Source organism: Amphiura filiformis, chromosome 3 (assembly GCF_039555335.1).
Source record: "Amphiura filiformis chromosome 3, Afil_fr2py, whole genome shotgun sequence".
Taxonomy (NCBI): domain Eukaryota; kingdom Metazoa; phylum Echinodermata; class Ophiuroidea; order Amphilepidida; family Amphiuridae; genus Amphiura; species Amphiura filiformis.
The window spans coordinates 21497509-21517208 of record NC_092630.1 but is presented as its reverse complement, the minus strand read 5'-3'; the positions used below and the strand labels follow the sequence as shown (position 1 = coordinate 21517208).

The 19700-nt window shown below is 34.2% G+C and overlaps 1 protein-coding gene across 2 annotated transcripts in view; it reads left to right on the top strand.

The window, feature by feature from the left end:
• The window catches only part of LOC140148206 (contactin-4-like), a 104829-nt gene that overhangs the window by 14471 nt on the left and 70658 nt on the right, over positions 1–19700 (top strand). The window contains exon 1 of one of the 2 annotated variants that reach the window (XM_072170067.1): positions 12188–12313. The exons of the other annotated variant lie outside the window; for it this stretch is intronic. The gene's annotated coding sequence lies outside the window, so the exon portion shown is untranslated. Of the gene's footprint in view, positions 1–12187; positions 12314–19700 lie in introns of those variants that run through there. 2 annotated transcript variants of the gene reach the window in all.

Here is a 19700-nt window from a genome sequence, read left to right as displayed (position 1 = left end):
CGTACATTGTGTACATGTAAGTTTGTTACTTAGGATCATCATTATACAATTTTATAATATCATTAATTCTATTGGAATTTGGAAGTATAATAAATTACAGTATCATTGTCATTCACGTTTAGTATTACATAATTAGGAATATCATTGATATAAATTAGGAAGGCGAGGGCCATCATTGATCTGTGTGGCATGACACATACTATTTCACAGTGACTAGTAGAAAGCAGGCCATTTAGATGTACAAAGTACAGTTAGGTGTGTTTAGTAAGAAAACTTGCAAACCATTTGATATAATTAAACAAATTTGTTTTGGTGGTGTAGTTGTAATCCTGTCAATTGTTTTACCACTCTCAATTTCAAAAGAAACCAATCACAAATAATTATACAAAGAGTGAGAGGTTATCAAAAGGTGAAATTGCTTAACACTATCCATGGCATTCCAGGAATAGTACTGGAATACTGTATATAAATGAAGTAATGAATAAATTTAAATTAAATAAAACACCGTTAATTGAAGGAGCATGGTTAGATTTTTTCAAATTGTGTTCTGTACCAAAATAATCTGATTCTCAAGATTTGATGTAAATTGCACAAGCATTTTTGATATTAGAAGTAAAAACATATTTCGCAGCGGCCCATAAAATGATATGTGTGATACAATGTATATCACAACTGCGGATGAGACTACCATACCACTTTTTCATTCATAACATCTAAACCGACCATATTTTAGGTTAAATTTCACCTGGATTATGAGAAAAATATGAGCTTTCTTCTGATGCCCAAATCTCCTTGAGGAAATGTGAGGGGGATAAGGATGTTAATCTGGTATACTGAGCTAAAGGGAACAAAGCAGTACCAGGGAACAAAGCAGTACCAGCAAATTGCACAAAAGTTATGGCTATCCAGGAACATTTTTAGAGTAGAGCCACTTTTTTCCAATTTGTGTTCTCCATGGTATCTTCAAAGAGACGTCACCAAATAGATTGCAAACCATTTAGACTGGTGATACTTAATACACCCCAGTACATACTCATTTCATGGTTATTTCATCCCACTTTTCATCTGTGGTATTATGCACTGGATTTTGTGATATTTACCGCTGTCCTCAGGCAAGTTTATTCGTGCATTAGTTTCTGGAATAAATTAAGTGCAGACAATTTGTTGTAAACAGGGTGTGCTGCAAACATAAATCCAGAGAAGATGAGAAGAAAATCCCAAGAAAAGAAACGTCACAATACACTTCAGGACCGGATTCTGGAATCTAAAACAGGACTCAACTGAAAAAAAATTATATATATATATATGTTTTTGTAGCAGCATGTGCTCGTCAGCTGGTTATTTTATTGCTTTGAGCATTTACATAAATATAAAACTCAATTATAGATCATATTATTAAAGAATTTAATATCAGGTAGCTAAAGTCTAGTGACTTCAAAAGTGCACAAAGAAGTTTAAAATCATTGGATTAACAGAAATGTAATCCAATAATTGATAACATTTGGAAATTACATTAGGGATCCCTTCTCATTCATTTGCCTAATTTCCGAAAACTGCAATGCATAATCGCAATTTTCCAAAAATCCAAATTTAATTTTCCATTTTGGTGTGAGTGGACTCACTTAATGTCACGGTATTATAATTTTTTAATGTAGCCGAGTTGTCAATATTGATCAGGTGACCAGTAAAATAAAAAACAACCTCTTTGCCTTAAAGGAGTGTGGTCCTATTTTTTCATGTTCTATTTTCTAACATTGATGCCCACCATTAATACAATATGTTTCCAAATTTTGAGCAGTATTTGCTCCAGTGGTTTTATATGTGAAGTAAAAACATTATACATGTATTACAATGCTCCATATGATAGTATATAGGGTCTACTTACAATTGCAGTTACCACTTTTGACCACATTTTTGTTCACACCATCTAAACGAAACATCTCGGGCGTTAAATTTGACTGGGATAAGGAGAAAAATATGAGCTTTCTCCTGATACCAAATTCTCAGTTGTCTTCAGAGTCTATGGTTTGATGAAGAAAACTGGTAGGATGTGGCTGTTGTTCAGGTCACATGCCTTTAAGATTTCTGCTAACCAATTCACATTATGTGATTCACTGTGTAAAGTTCATCACTGATATTTATATCAACCACAAGACTCATAAAATGCTCAAAAAGTCAATATAAACAAAGCTAGAAATTGTGGATTTATATCCCTACATGTGAGTTTAGATGCGGTTGTCAGTTCCTCTCCATAACATATTTTTCCAAAGCACAGGATACTGCTTTATGGGCTAATGAGGAATATGTGGTAATGACAGTCTTTGTTTCTGAACCAATGAATCAACAATATTGAATTATCCTTGTTTATGTTGGTTTATGAGTCAGTATTGGTCAAATTTATTTTAGCTTGGTAATGTGTGTAAAACATTTCAGAGAAAATCAATGATGAAGTAAACGTTGTGTCATCTTTTTTGCATATTTATGGTCTGTACGTACATGTACATGCTTTGCGGCACAGACTAGTGAGATGGTGGCTTTAGGCTTTAATGTTTAATTGTGGTTTGGTTGTGCAAATTGTTACTAGTTCTATTGTTCAAGTTACAATGTTTTCCTTTGATATAGTTGGTCATCTGGTGTATGCCACATTAGAAAGCCGTAGATCCGGGAGGGGGCATTTCTGTGGTAATCCCCAATTTAAGGCAAATAAAATTGAACATTGCGATGTCTCAATATCCAATAGTAAACAGTAAAAATTAAACTAATATAATTTTAAGCAATATATTTACAAGTTGTTTCAAATGAGGTGCTTTGAAAAATGCACATTTAAAATGGAGTTGTGCAGAGGTATGTTTTGAAAAAAAGGTGAAGTTGGTCTGTGTAAAACAAAATTAAAAGTCAATGGACTTGCCATAGAAATTCCACTTGGTAGTAATACAAATTGTATTTGTCACTTTTAGCTGTATAAAAAGAAAAAAGTGGATGGTTTTCATTCAAAAATCTGAATGCATGAAATGGTTTTTTTATCTTTCAATATTTATTGGTTTTTATTCATAAACAAGAAGTAATTAAAACAATTAACATCGAATCATACACAAAAAGGTAGCAAATATGGATACATAAATTATGCAGTCACTTCTACTCAGATACACTAATTATGCCAATAATGCATGAAATGTTGAAATTAGTATAGGTTTTCTCATGATATTATTTTTTTAAATACTTGTTTTCTCTTTACTAGAGATATGAGAGTTGAAGGAAAGAATATCTAAATTAGTTAAAGCTATTTTGACCATTTGGCTCATTTACTTGTTGGAATTTGTCAGCTTGCTTTATGTCATTGTGTTCATACACCTTCAATAATGGGTTATTTTGCTTGTTGTGGCACCAAGTACAAAGGTTAAAATTATAAGGGTACTGGGCATTACTAATAATGTCATGTATTATTTTCATAGATTTGTTTGTAAATTGGTATGCATTTAAATAAAATAGAATTGATTGTTGGTACGGTGACTGCACTGCACAGGGTCAATTTTCAGATCAGATAGTACCCCACTTTGTAGCCCACTGCACACTACAGTTAAAAGAAGTTATCATGTGTATTTTTGAAAAAAGTATAAACCCAGGGGCACTTGTATTTGAAGTTGTATCACCTGCATACATACAAGGACTTTCAAAAGGTACCCAAAGCAAGTATTTTTCATCAGTGTAAAATGGGCCCAAACTGAGCATGGCATTGTTTTACTACCTTTTATAAGTATTTTACTGGTATGAGTTGTGATGAGTGCACATGTTTATTTATTCTTCTTGCTATGTGTAAAATATGTTTATTCCTTTGCATATGTATGCTACTTAAAGGTAAAAAGTAATCATGAACAGGGTGGTGGAGAGTCTGGAGACATAAATTTTTTAAAATGTTTGATAAATGACTTGCATTGTGTTTTATAGAGATCACTGACTAGACGGAAATAAGGATCTGCTGTAATTGATTTCTTTCAACCTGGGGTTTTGACACAAGCTGTATTCAGCCGGTCATATAATTCTTGAGAATTGCGATCCTAAGTTGATCCTCGACTCGACTGCATGTCCTCACAACTTCATTGAAAACTGGACTCCTCGAGTCTTGAGATGCCTGGTTAACCATATTAAATATTATTAAGCCAAAGTCATAAGTTAAGCTCTGCACTCAAGAATCAAAAAATATCTTGTTCACTCAAGGATCCCTCTCAGAAAATCATGTAATGCCTTAAGGTGGTATTGGATGCATTTTCTAGAAATCAGAAAATGCTTTGAGCATGTTTTAAACAGATTAATTGAGTAGGGTAAAGTGCACTGATCAATGTGCCTTTTGTTTGGAGCAAATCGGACATACGGTTTCCATAATACATCAATTTATATTTTCTTTGTATCCTATTGTTTTTGTCAATAATCAATATAGTTAATGAGCTAAAAGGACTGAAAAAGGCTCATTAATATGTAATTTGCACCAATATTTTGCTAAAAATCAATGCATAAATGTACATGGTACTTTTATTTTGCATACTTTTGCCTTGAAACTTGGTCAAAGTGTTTCTAATATGTTCTAATGTATTATATAGTTAAGCCGCCCTCTAATTTGCATATTTGCATAATTAATGAGCTAATTTGCATAAATGCTAATTAATTATGCAAATATGCAAATTAGGGGGCGGCTTCACTATATAATACATTAGAACATATTAGAAACACTTTGACCAAGTTTCAGGGCAAAATTATGCAAAATAAAAGTACCCTGAACATTTATGCATGGATTTTAGCAAAATATTGGCAAATTATATGTTAATGAGCTTCTCCAGTCATTTTAGCTCATTAACTTTATTGATTATTGATAAAAACAATAAGATACAAAGAAAATATAAATTGATATATTTTGAAAACCGTATGTCCGATTGACTCCAAACAAAATGCATATTGATCAGTGTACTTTGCTCTACTCAATTAATCTGTTTAAAACATAATTAGAGCACTTTTATAATGCCTCCATAACCACCTTAAATTTTAGGATATTAAAATTTGGGACAAACTTAGGAATTGGAATCCTCAAGACAGTTCACACGACAGATTTCCCCAAGTTTTTGCTTTAAAGCCCTCTGTGTGGACATGCCTACAGAGTCGATGTATATACTGTAACAAAAGGCTACTAAATGTCGTCAAATATTGTCAATAAATAATTGATTAGTTGTCTGTTATGAACACTCATAGCAGATCTGAAAAAACAAAAACTTTCTTACCTGTTGATACACTTCTAGTGCCCGTTTCTATTCATCGTTATGTATTCTTCTCCCGTGCATTATTTTCGCGAACTACCCTTCACAGCCCAAATTATATAAACCTGCACGCTAAACAATGCATTATCTAAAACCTGCACGCTAAACAATAGATTCTAGATAATACGTGCGCTCAAATACTAGAAATACTACTTTCACATAACCATATAGGGCCTAGTAGAGTTAGGTGGCGCTTTCGACACAGAGGTCACATAACTATAAAATTGTCTGTTCGATATATATACCATCAAAAAAGTACGAATATACATTCTGTGGTGTTAAAATGGTATAGTTACAAGCGGTGTTCTATAATAGGGTACAATTACGGAATAGGGGGCAACTCGCTAGACTTGAGTCCAGGCCTCGTTTACGGAGTTTAGGGTTAGGGTTTAGGGTTGGGGTAGGGCAGTCTTGTAATAAGACTAGTAGAGTTGCACCCTATTTGGCAATCGCTCGTGCAAAGATCATTGTGACATAAATTATGATTAATGACCTCAAATAAATCAAACATCAAATGAGAATAATCGAGCTTCTATTAATTGAAAAGGGCCAAAAACAGGTGGATCATAATTATACAAGATGACACCATTGCAAAATGTTCAGCATTTTACAAATGAAATACATGTAGGCCTATATCTAAAATAACATAGCGGGCCGGGAAACACACACTAGCGCATAATATCATGATCATGCTTTATAATACCATAGGCCTTCAAACACATGTGTTTGAAGGCCTATGATAATACTGAACAAATTGTTAAATCCCAATGTCGTGTGTTTTAATATAAGTAGATTTTAAAGTTCAAATTATAGAGCTATAAAGTCCAGTTGATATTCACCGTAGTACTAGTCGGACATCTAAATCGATCGTTTCCAGGTGAATCAGTGCTCTAAATGATCACAACATAAAGTCAATTGGTTACAAACCATGCGTGAATAAGTTACTAAAGTATGACGTATGGCTTAATCGATACCATTGATAGCTAACTTGATTGGATTGATTTTCTTTACCAGTTAAATGCTACGTAGCTGGTCAATGTCCTAACGGTGTTTTTAAAATGTAAGATATTTTCCCTAATATTAAAACTAATATAATGAATGCAGCAATTAATATTGCCTATTGTTTTAATAGGCCTACACTCAAAGTGTATGACGGATAATGTACTCGTGCAAATGCATTCGTCAAGATAATTGCACTTGCCATGGAGTTATTGCATTAGCTCTTGAGCCTATCGGCTCTCGAGCTAAATGCAATAACTCCACGGCGCGTGCGATTATCTTGACGAATGCATTGCACTCAGTTCATTATCCTTATCATCAATATTAGTTTGAACTATTTAAAATTGAAACAAGAATTTACATAAACTCTTTCTATTATATATAGGTTATAATTTGGATGAACTATTTGATATAGCACTAGCATTACTTTCAGGGGCATCCAGGGTGTGCATAGGGTGCTCACCTATGCCTAAAACATACAAAATCAGTATATTTTGGGGCTGTTTTTTCCGCTGCATACCCAGGGTCTAGAGGGTTTCCTGGTTCGCCCCTGGAATTGGACCAGATCAGGCCACGGTAAGGTAATGAGAAACAACACAGGTCTTTAGTCACTAAATAGTTGGCAGCACTTTTTTTTTTTTTTTGGTACTTTTTGATAGATTTGTTATTTTCATTTTATGTTACCAACCATATTATTACCAGCCATGTTTGAAACATAATCCATATTTATGCAACCTCAGATCAAACTTCTTTGTACACCTTGATTCTATTTTCATTGTCTGTATGATCCTTTTAGATTTAGAACAGTCTAAACAAATTTGACCCGCTATATTCAAAGGTGACCTAGAAAAAAGAACTAATCCTCAGAAAAATAGTTTTTTAGGTTTCCCCTTTATTTCTTTGAATGAAGCACCTGGTATTTAATCTGTGGTGAAAATAAGGTGAAAAATACTAAAATGCCTGCAGTGATCAAACTTTACAGTCAAAGACCTCTTCATTTTCTTGCAAAAATCACAATGGTTTAAATACAACACAAGCTATACTGAAAAACAACTTAAATTTGCTGTTCAGACCATTTTATAGTTTTGCCAAAACAAATTTACTAAATTAATTATAAACGATGAGATTGAATCCAAATCTCAACCCTCGTATAATTTTCACAACTTTCCTTGCTCCGAAATACAGTAGGGCCTAAATGCTTCAACTGCCATAAAACTTTAAAACACCTTTTGTTTGTATGTTTTTGTTCATTGTTGTTGTGTTTTTGTTTGTTTGGGGTTTTTTTTGTTAAAGAGAGAGAGAGAGATAACCTCAAAGTTACGGTGTAACAAGTAATTGACAGTACTGCCTTGTAAATCCTTAATCTAATTCTTTTGTAGTGCCATGGGCGATAATTTTCCCAAAAATGTGTCATTATCACAAGAAAGCGGCATATTGTGTTTTAAAGGTGTTCTTATATTCTCTGCAGGAATGTGTACATCTCAAGTAGCTATTGTTTTGTCAGCTGATTATATTGTTTACACACTAATTAGTTTCAATGAGTTGGTGACCTTAGAGTAAGGTCAACTCTTGGTATCCTAGCAGGGGAATGAATACTAGTAGTAATCATAATGGCTACACTATGCATGCATCTGTTTATTTATTTCATTTCGTATTTTGATATTTTCAAGTTCATTCCCATTAAATCAGGTCTTATTCTTTTATAATCATCATGGTAACTCATCTCAAACTATACAGTATTTCCTCTATTTGCTGAATTCAATATTTTCTATTGGTAAATCTTCAAGACCAAACTTGTACTAGTAATAGTAGTATTTATGACTATTGGTGCCCGTGAGATTTCATGCATCTTATTGCACTGTGTGAGCCTGGAGGACACTCATGTATATTGAGGTACACATGCATGACCAAAAATCCTGCAAGTTATGTGTGCAACACATTAAGGGATCAAAATGAGCGTTTATTGCGTTTCGACAGTATTTTTTGTGGGACATGAGAGCACCTCAGACCTATCAGAATTGCATTCTGAATACTGAAGCATGTCTTTCTGATATCAAATAATTTTCATTTTTTTAAATCACAATATAATACAAATTTTATGACAAATTATAAAAATTTGATATTTTTCAAATTTTGATATATAACAGTCCTCGAAGTAAATTATATAAATCTAATGATATATTCTTAAAGTGTATGTAGCAGGAGGAAAAGCCGACGGTCAATTGAAAATTTTGACCTTTCATATTGAAGATATGGATTTTTTCCCAAAAGACCTAATTTTTTTGGTGTTTTGGGAAAAAATCCATATCTTCAATCTGAAGGTCAAAATTTTCAATTGATCGTCGTTTTCATCCCACCTACATACACTTTAAGTATAAATCATCAGATTTATAAAGTTTACTAATGATTTGCCATAAAATGTGTATTAAATTGCGAATTTCAAAAAATCAAAATTATTTGATATCAGAATGACATTCTTCATATTCAGAATGCAATTGATATGTCTGATGTGCTCTAATGTCCCAAAATAAATACTGTCCAAACGTTCATACCCCAGCCCTTAAGGGGGATTTCTCATTTCGTGGAAATTTACCTTTTAGAATTGTCTCAAACGCATTTAGGATACTTTTTTTGTCTGCTCTTTGTATCGACTGCCACTCCAATTTTGAAAGAAATGTGTATTCTCTGCTGGGATTCCCTGTAGTAATTTTGCTGGTGGTCTGAAACTTTTTTTGTGGTTGCCAATGCCAAAGATTTCATTAAATCCTGAAGATACCAGGCACCTCCCTACATTTGGTACATTTCAGATTTCTCTCTTTTGTGGCATCTAACTTTGGCAGTGTAGACTTGATTAGCATAATCCAGAAATTGTATGTAAGGAGTCAAAATTGATCAAATCTTGTATCAAATTTAGACAAAAACTGGTTTTGGGGTCAAATTTGTTGAGAAATGGCACTAAAAAACTTGCTGTACTTGCAGAAGAGCCACACATGTGTACATTGTAATGCTCCTTGGGGTTATGAGCTTGGAGATATTATTGTGACTCTCATTATCTCATAACCTTTCTCATCAATCTGAGGCTGACATTAAATGAGCCAAATGCTAGATGAATAACAGACAATAATTCTTAATGAACCAGACCTAAATGTGTAGACCTAATTTACTCCAAGATGATTCATAGTCTATATCACCATTAGTCTTACATGACAGACATATAGTTTTGCTGGGCATCATCCATATGCACTATGCAGTGTAACTGTAAAATCACTTTAAAATTATCATAACATGCTTTACTCACACTCTAACCTGTGATGTTTATTAGGCACTGCCGTGAACACCTTTCCAAGTCCCCTACAGCAATCAACTTTATAAGGGAGGGATCACTATTTACGCCAGGAGGGGAACGGAGGATTTTCATATATTTCCGCAAACAAATTTCGCTTCTCCTATATCAAATATCAAACCAGTGGTTCTTTTATGCATTTCAAGATTCCATCAATTGAACTTAATGATGTTTCATAGCCTTAGTGGCATAGCCCTATATCATGATGAATTTCATTAAAAGTAAAATATTTCTATTATGTGAGACTAACTTTATAATTCAGAAAATCAGAAAACCAAATGGACCCAGCCAAGCATTACTACATTGAAGTTTATTGTTCCATTTGTCAGACTATAATGTGTTTCAGCAAATTTTAATGATAATTTTCTGCCATAGATCAGTAGATATTTATATGAAACCTGCGCTTGTTTTCATTGAGCCTGTGTTTATGACAATTTAGTATTATGTAAATTTACACATAAAATCAACTTGTCTGCATAGTTATCCATTTTGATAGTGTGGATAATTACTGGTATAATAAGGAACTAAAATAGCAAATGTGGTCTTTTGCTGTGTTATATTTATATATTTTTCTAACCTTGTGTAAATAAGTATTTTGTAGTTTAAAAACATAATTTTATAAATATTTTTGATATCAACTAAATTTGTCAAAAGAATCTATATCAAGATAGGGTTAAATAATTAAAGATTTGTTTTGTTTTCATGGTTGGAACTTTGTTGAAACAGGGAAATCCCAGGAGTGTGTACCAAAATTAACATGTTCATTTCAAGGTTATTGTGAATCATTAGGGCTCACCTAAGGTCAAATTAGTTGTACAGTCTATAAGTAGACCTACACATACATGACATATTAAGCTTCTGAGGTTTTACCACAGATCTTGGAAAGGATCTTTGGTTTTACTGAACATGTGTTCTTTCCATACCTTGTAGTATGATCATGCAAACAGGGCAAACTTATATTTTGAGAGATGCCACCTTTAACCAAAAATCTAGATTTTCTTACTGAATGGAAGTAGGGTAAAATGAATATGCATGTGTGTTTGCTATCTACTGAAGATAGCTCAAATTAATAAATGTCATATTTTGTTTACGAATAAGTGGCATGGCTGTTATATCAAATAGTTTTAAAAACCAAATTGAGTGCATTTAGGAATATTATTCAATTCAGCCAGGAAAAGAAAAAAGAAGATTTCTTTGTGTACTTTTTTCCAAACAGTGATCTTTGGATCCAATTGCTGTGACATACTAGTACCCCTTCTCTGGTTAGCACAAATCAAATTGCATTATTTGGGGTAAACAAACATGTGGAATGTGGATAGAATGTACCCTGGGAAAATCTGTTTCATCATTCATGCTATCTTTGTTGGGTTGAAAGGACATGAATATGTGAATAGCAAAAATAAGGTTGAAGTTTATGCAGAATTCTGCATGAATCTTGTAAACTAAAATGCATCTTGAAATGAATATTTGATTGTATTACTTCTGAAAATATCAGAAGGGATGACCAAGTTCTCTTGCTGGACAACTATCAAAAAATAAGGGATGTTTTCTCAGGTGACATGGCAGACGTAAATATACTTGCAGGGGACTGTGCTTTTTTCAAGCTATTTGTGTATGCATGAACAACCATCAGTAATATATATTTTCGCACACCATGGAAGTGGATCCTTGCAACCGAGACATGAAATGGAACTCCCTTGTGTTTTGCCCTTTGAAGTCGTGTTATTGCACCAATCACAAGACTTAGTTGTTAGTCGTATGTTCAAAATGCCCTGGAGATTGCGAACTGTGATTATGCGGTGTTAGGTTTTTGCGAGAGTCTGTACTGTTTATCGTTATAGCGGATATTAATTAGGCCTGCCTCTTTCGTAAAGTGGTATCAAGTAAATTGTTATGATTACTCGTATGTAAATTTATGTATGGAGCACTTTTGGAGATGAAACACAAACATTGAGAAAGGAAATTGTGAATGTTATGTTCCATTGTTACTACTTGTCAAATTCTGTAGTCGTGACACGAAACGCTGCAAGTGAAAAGGCTTGTCGTACTGCAATATGTATGTAGCTTCAAGTGATATTTTAAACTAAATTAAACCATATGCAATACAATGAATTGTTATCCAATTCACAAGCTAAAAATAGCTAGGCAGATTAAACCAATGAGATCATCCTCCCTACGTCTTTTAAAATTGCCCAAATGTGCTATCAATAATTGTTTTGACCAACAGCACACTGTGATTCTAGATTATGTACTGGAAGAAAATTATAAAGGATAATCCAAACAAAAGTAGCTGTATTAAAGGGTATTTACCTATATTTGGATATTAAGCGCCTTTGTTCATGGTGCAAACTGGAATAAAGCTTTTAGTTGACCCTGATGCCTTGGATTAGGTTCGTGTGCCTGGCGTGTGCCACTGGAGGAGTCATAACAATGAGCAAACCAGACTGCATTGTACCGCACAGCTCACATTGTACTGTGTGGTGTTGAACCGTTCACAAGCATCTTCGCACGCTGCTTACTGAATTGAGGAAATACATAAGGAGTACTCATACTTCATGGTCATCAAGCTAGTTCCTGCATGTGTTATTTGAATTTGGAATATTAAGTGAGCATTGGATTTATATATATTTTCCAGATTGGATATTTTTATTAAATTTACCAGTCTATGGTAAGTATGCCAATGGCAGGATTTATGGCATGAACTTCAATTTTCCTCAGTTTTGTCAGTACAACTTTACTATCCAATTCCAAGTGTGTGATAAATATTGAGGCCCAAAATGAATGTATTCTATACTAGTTTGGCAAGAAAGGATGAAGTAAATACATTATGTTGGTTGGGTTGTGCCTTAATTGCTTTGTGTACATTAGTAAAATGAAATACAGACTTTTGTATATTGAACTTCATGCCAATCTAAACACTTTGGTGCATTTACATTTAAGCCTATAGACAGTTTTGCCATTTGTTTTATGTTCAGTTTAAGGGCTACATGTTTAACCCTGTGGATCAAATATGTTTTTGCAGGCTTTTTCAATTGGCAGGGTGAAAGCACAATAACGAAACATCAGACTATTCAGTATTTGTTCATTGTTAAAACAGGAAAATTTGAAGATTATTTTTTTAATAAAGACTATAAAAAGGTTCAACATTAAATGATGCATATTTCACTTTCCATGCACCAACTTGTGAAAGCAATTATAGATATTACCATACATGTTCTGATACTGATAGGGGCAGTCCTGGAAATTGATTTGGTAAATATGTTCATTTTAAAGAAACAGTTACATGAATTTATACAATATTTTAATTTTTAAATCTATAAAAATATTAAGGTGGTATGATGTTTGTATGTTCCTCCCTTTTGAAAATAGCAAAGATGGTTTTGTTTTTTGTAGCCTGACAATCCCTGATCATTTATAATTCAGAGGCAATTTGCATAAATATACTCTGTCATCAGATGACATTTGCTCATACTTTAAAGCTCCTCTAACATGTTAGAAGCATCATCAGATGACATTTGCTCATATTTTAAAGCTGCACTGTAACATTTTGGGAGTCAGACTGAGTTGGTAATCTAAGTTGTGATTTATCCATAGTAGAGACTGACCGATCAGATCGGTAGCTTCCGAATCGGGCCGATTATTAGCTTATCGGTAGTGATCTGCATCGACCGATTTTTCCTTCATCCGCCGATGAGGTTAACTTTTTTGAAACCAGAAACAATAGTTCATTGAAAGGGCTGTGATCAGCGTTCGAAATTTTGGTTGTCCGGTTGCCCGGGACAACTAAAAAAGTGGCTGGACAACCAAAAATACTGATTCGGTTGTCCGCCGGACAACCATAAATCTGTAGCCAAAATGGACCTTTGTACATGCGGACAACCAAAAACTTAGACGGACAACCAGAAATTGTAACCTGGTTGTCCGTGGGACAACCATTTATTTTTCCTTAATTCGAACACTGGCTGTGATACAGCGTCTGTACACAAAACTGCATTAACCATCTTGAGGATATACTAAATACTTCCTAGATGCACTGTGCAAATGGTGTTCTGTTATGTTTGATGTAAATTAACTGATACCTGTTACAAATAACATGAATAAGCCCAATCAAATCTGGACTCATCCTCATTGTTGTGTTGAGGATGGTGCAGACAGATGCACTGCACGGTACCAGTTCATATAATTAGTGAAACTTAATTAATTTTTGGTAGAGGAAGCCAAGATATTATGTTGGATGAATGATCATCTTGAGTGTGATCTATTATGATATGGAAGGAAGAGTATAAATAATTGCTTTTAAATTAAATCTTGGCTGGTTTTAAGTGAGTCAGCTGCATGACCTGGAGACCTTATAAGGTCATTCATTAATTTATAGGCTTCATTGAATATTCTTTTGTGTGGCATTGTCATTGATTTCTTGAATTATTTGGCATCAAATAGATATATTAAAGATTGCCATAAACCCATTTATCTGCAAATCTGGGGAGCTACTTGTGTTATCAAAAGTTGTAACATTTTCATCTCTGCTGAATGTATTTTTTTAATATTTTGCCAACATGTAGCACAGTCATTCTGAAATCATGGTATTGGCAAACTTCTTGATTTCTGGTTTTTCAAAGCATATTGCCACACATGAATCATTGCCACATTATGAACTTTTTAATATGCTAGATGACGCACATTTCTGTAGACTGTTTTATTTCAGACTTTTAGCACAAACTAGATATGTAGACATTAACATTCCAATTAAATGAATCACAATCATTATAGCAGCTTGATGTGCTTTACTCTGTGTACAATTTACCCAGTCTAGTAATAACATTATTATAACAATGACAAAATGGGTTAATGGCAGGAAATAGATGGTTTGTTTATAATATGACATGCTAAAAGTCATCTTTACACCTCAAAAAGAGCCTTTTTTAAATTGGTTAGATTTATGTTTCGATAGATGCAGTATCCTATTCTGCACATTGTGACACCTCTTTAGATTGGGCTATTCCAGATGTATTCGACCCCACCCCCCTATGGAAGACATTTAAAAAAATACAATTCCAGCTGGAATTGAGATGTGTCTAGAATTCCAGCAGTCATTTTTAGCAAAGATTCCGGCTGGAGGATATGGAAGACATTGAGATTAGGTGAAATTCCGGCTGCTAAAATAAACGAAAAAACAAGAGTGGGGATTGTGAAAGGCCATGATGTGCCTATGGAAGACATTCACATTTCTTAATATTCGGCTGGAAAATGGTCAAAATGCTCCAATTCCAGCAGAATCTTCACTTATGATCACCATCTCGATTAACCTATGAAAGACATTTACTTGAATTCTGGCTGGAAACAAAAATGTTCTAATTCCAGCTGGAACCCAATGGAAGACATTTACATTTACGTGAATTCCGGCTGGCCATATTAGACATATTACCACAATCCATGGGTCTTCCATGGGTTTTTCCTGTCATGTGAATTCCGGCTGTCAATTTAGCCCCGAATTCCGGAAGTGTCTTCCATAGGGGGGTTGCGGAATACATCTGGAATAGCCCATTTGCTGCAACCACTATACAAGATGTAGTCTAAATTAACAAAATTCAAAATGACAAACTGGCATATACAAAGAGAAAAAATTCCAACAATTTTTGTTAGAACAATTGAAACCAGACGGAACTGGTCGGAATTGACCACCGGTCGAGTTTTGATTTCATCCCTTAAATGCAATTCTGTCAGTCAATCTGTATTGAAGCAGTGTATTTTTATTTCGGTTGTTCATTTCTTTTGTTTCAGTTGTTCTTGTTCTTTTATTCTAGCTATTTTGCTTCAATGATCAATATTTTGTGTGACTACTGTAAGGTGTTCCATAGGTTTTCCATCCTCAGTGGACATCTGGACTCCTTGAAGACCAATCTAGCCTAGGAGAACATGAATTGTCAAAGAAAAACAAGATCCCAATCCCTGCAAAAGTGTAAAGCCATTTTACAAGAAACTTTGCATTAAAAGATTTTTAGGGAATTCAAATTTGGGTAGCCATTAAATATTAATCAGTGATCTTCATTTGTGAATTGTGATACCATTAAAATCATAAAAATGTTTTGCTAAGTCCTTTTTAAGCATTAGTCTTCGAGTATACACAGACACAGACGACATCAAACATATAGGACCTTGTGCAAAATAATATGCACTCACACAGGACATTTACAAGTATGCTTTAAAATTTAGATAAGAAATTAGCAAAATATTTAGTGAATCTCCATCTTCCTTTCACTTTAAAGTGTGAGAACACTTTGACTTTCTATCTGATTAAACTTTGATACCTCCAATAGCTATTCCATCTATAAATAGTGGGCCATTTTATCAGCAGAGCAATTCTTCCTACACAAATAAACATGATAAACAGAACTGAATTTTGGTTTATAGTGTTAACCACTCCAAAACTGTGAGAGATCAAAATGTCAAATGGTCTGCTAGCTGTGAACTCTTTCTCCATCTGGATAATGATTTGTCAGCTATCTTGGATGCAGTGTGATAGCAACTTGGTTCCATAATGAGATTTGGTTTTATATTTTAAGATCTTTGGATTTGTAAGTTGCATTTCAGGCCCCTTAAATATTTACTATATCTTTCTAAATTGCATTTCATAGCCCGTAATAAGGGTTTTTTATGCCTTTTTGGTCAAAAGGTCCCTTTTGGGGGTGCCCCAAATGCCCCAAAATCCCCTTTTTGACCCCAAAAGTCCCATTTGCGATGTTAGTGAGCGAAAAAAATAAGGGTTTTTTATGCCTTTGTGGTAGATTACGAGCTGATCAAAGTATAATGCCTTGCATTTCATAATCTTTCTTTCTTTACTATGCTAATGTTACAATTATGTTTTTAAAAGAAGTAAATGTTATCCTAACAGTTGCATTTCAAGCTATTTTAGCACATCACATCAAAGCAAATTGGGCGCCCATTCCTTTTTTAAAGGAATTTTATTTACAATAAGTTGAACTTGTATCTGTTTGCAAATTGAATTTATTCACTGATAAACACTTTTATATTAATTACATAAATATGATACCCAGACTAGACAGTATCATGCTTGCTTACTTTGCATGCCGTAGAGTAAATAGTCCATTTTCTCCCAGGGTTCTCCCGGGGTGGGTTTGTATTGATAATAGTTTTATCAAATCATCAATTGTATTAGGCAATAGAGTCAGCTCATGATATAGTTCAAATAATGGACAGTCTACATGCATGCTGATGCTCCTGGACTCATCTTTCCCCAAATTTCATATCTGTAGCCTGTATCTCTCAGAGATGGCCTATTGTCTATCAGGTTGATGACATATATACCTTGGCTATGACCTAGTGAGTTGATAGACTGATGCTATCATACCAATGAGGCAGCTGGTCAGGCTGTCCAAGACCTCACAGTGACCTGCACCAATTATTTGATGAGGTATTGAAACTAAGTCAACTAGAAATTTGAAATAGTGATAGGATCTCTAATATTGCAACTAGATATCTATGGAAAAACATGGCAAAGTGTTGAAGTGTTGACCAGAGAATCCGAGATACAAAATAGTGTGCAAATCAATATTACTGGTTTTAATTATTTATATTAAAAATCACCCCATAAGAGTACATCAAGTCTCCTTATTTTGTCTGTTTTTATCTTCATTTTCCCATTTTAGTGCTTCTTTCATTCTTTATTGTCTTGTTTTGATCTTTTTGGATAATTTGGACTAGAGCCTGTAGAGGAGATATTAAACTAGTAAGTAGCTAAGATGTGAAGGGAGGTTGGGAGAAAACGGACCACTATATTTGGAATAGATGTTGAGATGAAAAAGATTTTTCAGTTACAGGGTATTAAACACATCTGCTGTGCTCATAAATTGATGAGCACAACTATTAAACTTGAAAGCCATCCTCCTCAAGGTCTGTTCATTAGCTTTTACATGATATGAGGTCAACTTTTGTGCAAGACATTTGACATCGCTGCACTTCCCATATCATTGCTCTCTTGTTTTACATGAAAGTGACCGAAGCCTTTGTAATTACATTTATTTGCACACCAGGCTGTTATCGGTCAATATATGGTGGCTTGTGATACTTTACATCCCGGCTAATACACCTTATTCATCAAACATAATCAACAAGAAAGAAAACATCTTTTTGAAAATGAAGGAGATCTGCTCATGCTCCACAGCAGCAAAAACATTGTCTGATTGGTAACACAGCAAACAGCCCATGGATGTTTTGATACACTGAAAACAGGAATTCTGATTTGGGTTCAGTTTGCTAGAATATGCAAGGGTTCCTAGCAAGTATTCCGTGATCTGTGCCTATACTTAATGTTTGTGCAGAAATAATTGGGTGGTGAATGTGTATCTTGGCATACCCTCAATGATAGGGGTATTGAGGTGAAATCCCTAGTGCAGTAATTGCAGGGTTATTGTAGTTCAGGGTAAATTAGCATGAATTGTCTTGATGCCAGAGACCTCATTTTTGTCTGCATCTAAATTGCCCTGAAGATGCTACTAATGCTTGAGATAAGACAGTGATTTATGTAAAAGCTTGGGGATGCAGGGAGTTTTTGCTTTTGCAATATTAATAGTCGACTGATGGCAGGTCCATATGTTTCAATCTTTTAATCAATGTTTTAAGGCAATGTGCGTGCTGATGGGATATAGCTCAGGTAAATTATAAAAGCTCTCATTAAAGCATAAAACATATATATACAGTGTATACAAATCAGTTATTAAACAATATTACTGTATAAAGCCTATGGGTCAAGGGGTATGCATGCTATGTTGTTTTTCCAGCAATTACCTGGTAGTAACATCACAAGTATCTTACTTTACTGTTATTGTACATGCAATAGTACTACTGACATTTCACACGCACACATTTCTAAATAATAGTACTTGTTTTCTCCCAAAATTCTTCATGACACACTTTTTGTACTCCAAAAGTAACAAAGCTGTATGGCATACAGCTGAAATGACTGTAAACCAAAATCATAGTGAAACCAATTTGGTAAGTAGACTAAATAGTAATTGGACCAATTGGTTATTAGACCAAATTGGTTATTACTAGACCAAATGGTTATCAGATCAAATGGTTATTAGGCCAAATGGTTAGACCAAATTGTTATTGAACTAAATGGTTATTTTACTTTATAATGATTATTGGACTTAGCCTACTAGATTGGGTTTATTGGCTTGGCTCATGCAAAATGCTAAATCACACAAGCAAATAATGTTGGTTATCAAATTAAACATGAATTGTAAAATACATTCAATCATTCATTCATTCAGGGCTGTGCAATATTTATGTGTATCAAGGGGTTGTGAATTCTCAAAATGGTCTGCCAAAAATCACTCCCCTTTAGTCCTGCCAAAAATCTTTGCCCCCCCTCCTTTGACATGCCAAAACATTTACCCCCCCCCTTCCACAAGGCATGTTAACAGTAGGCCCTACATGTTTCCTACCCAGAGATTTCTTACCCACCCTGTATATTTTGATCAGGGAGCAAGCGGGACCACGTGGCTGCATGAGCCATATCAATGTGTCTTTATCATATGGTTTCTATATACACATGGCACGGGTCATTGAGATAGTATTATCTGGATGTGTATAAACATCCCTAGGCAGTAGGCCTACAAGACAAATTATGGATGAATCAAAAGAGATTCACCAGGTTTCTAAATCGTATTAAAAAAATCATTACCAACACATAAACCTGTATTAGGCCTAAAAAATGTTTGATTGACTAACACGACCGACCCTAAAAATAGGCCCGGCCCTAGATTTTTTTTGGAAAAAAATAATAATAATAAAAAATGTTAAATTCAAAAATAAAGAAATCAAAAGTTACAAGGCCCTTATCATATGCAATTTACGAGCAGCTTAAAAAAGCAACGTATGTAAAAAAATGCCTACCGACTTACCCTTAAAAGTTTTGTTATGTTACGCCAAAAACAATTTTTTTTTTAGGCTTACTGTAATACTGTGTTTGATTGTTTTTTGACTGCGCAATTTACTGCACTTTATGCTGAATCTCTGAAACTTGGGAAGAA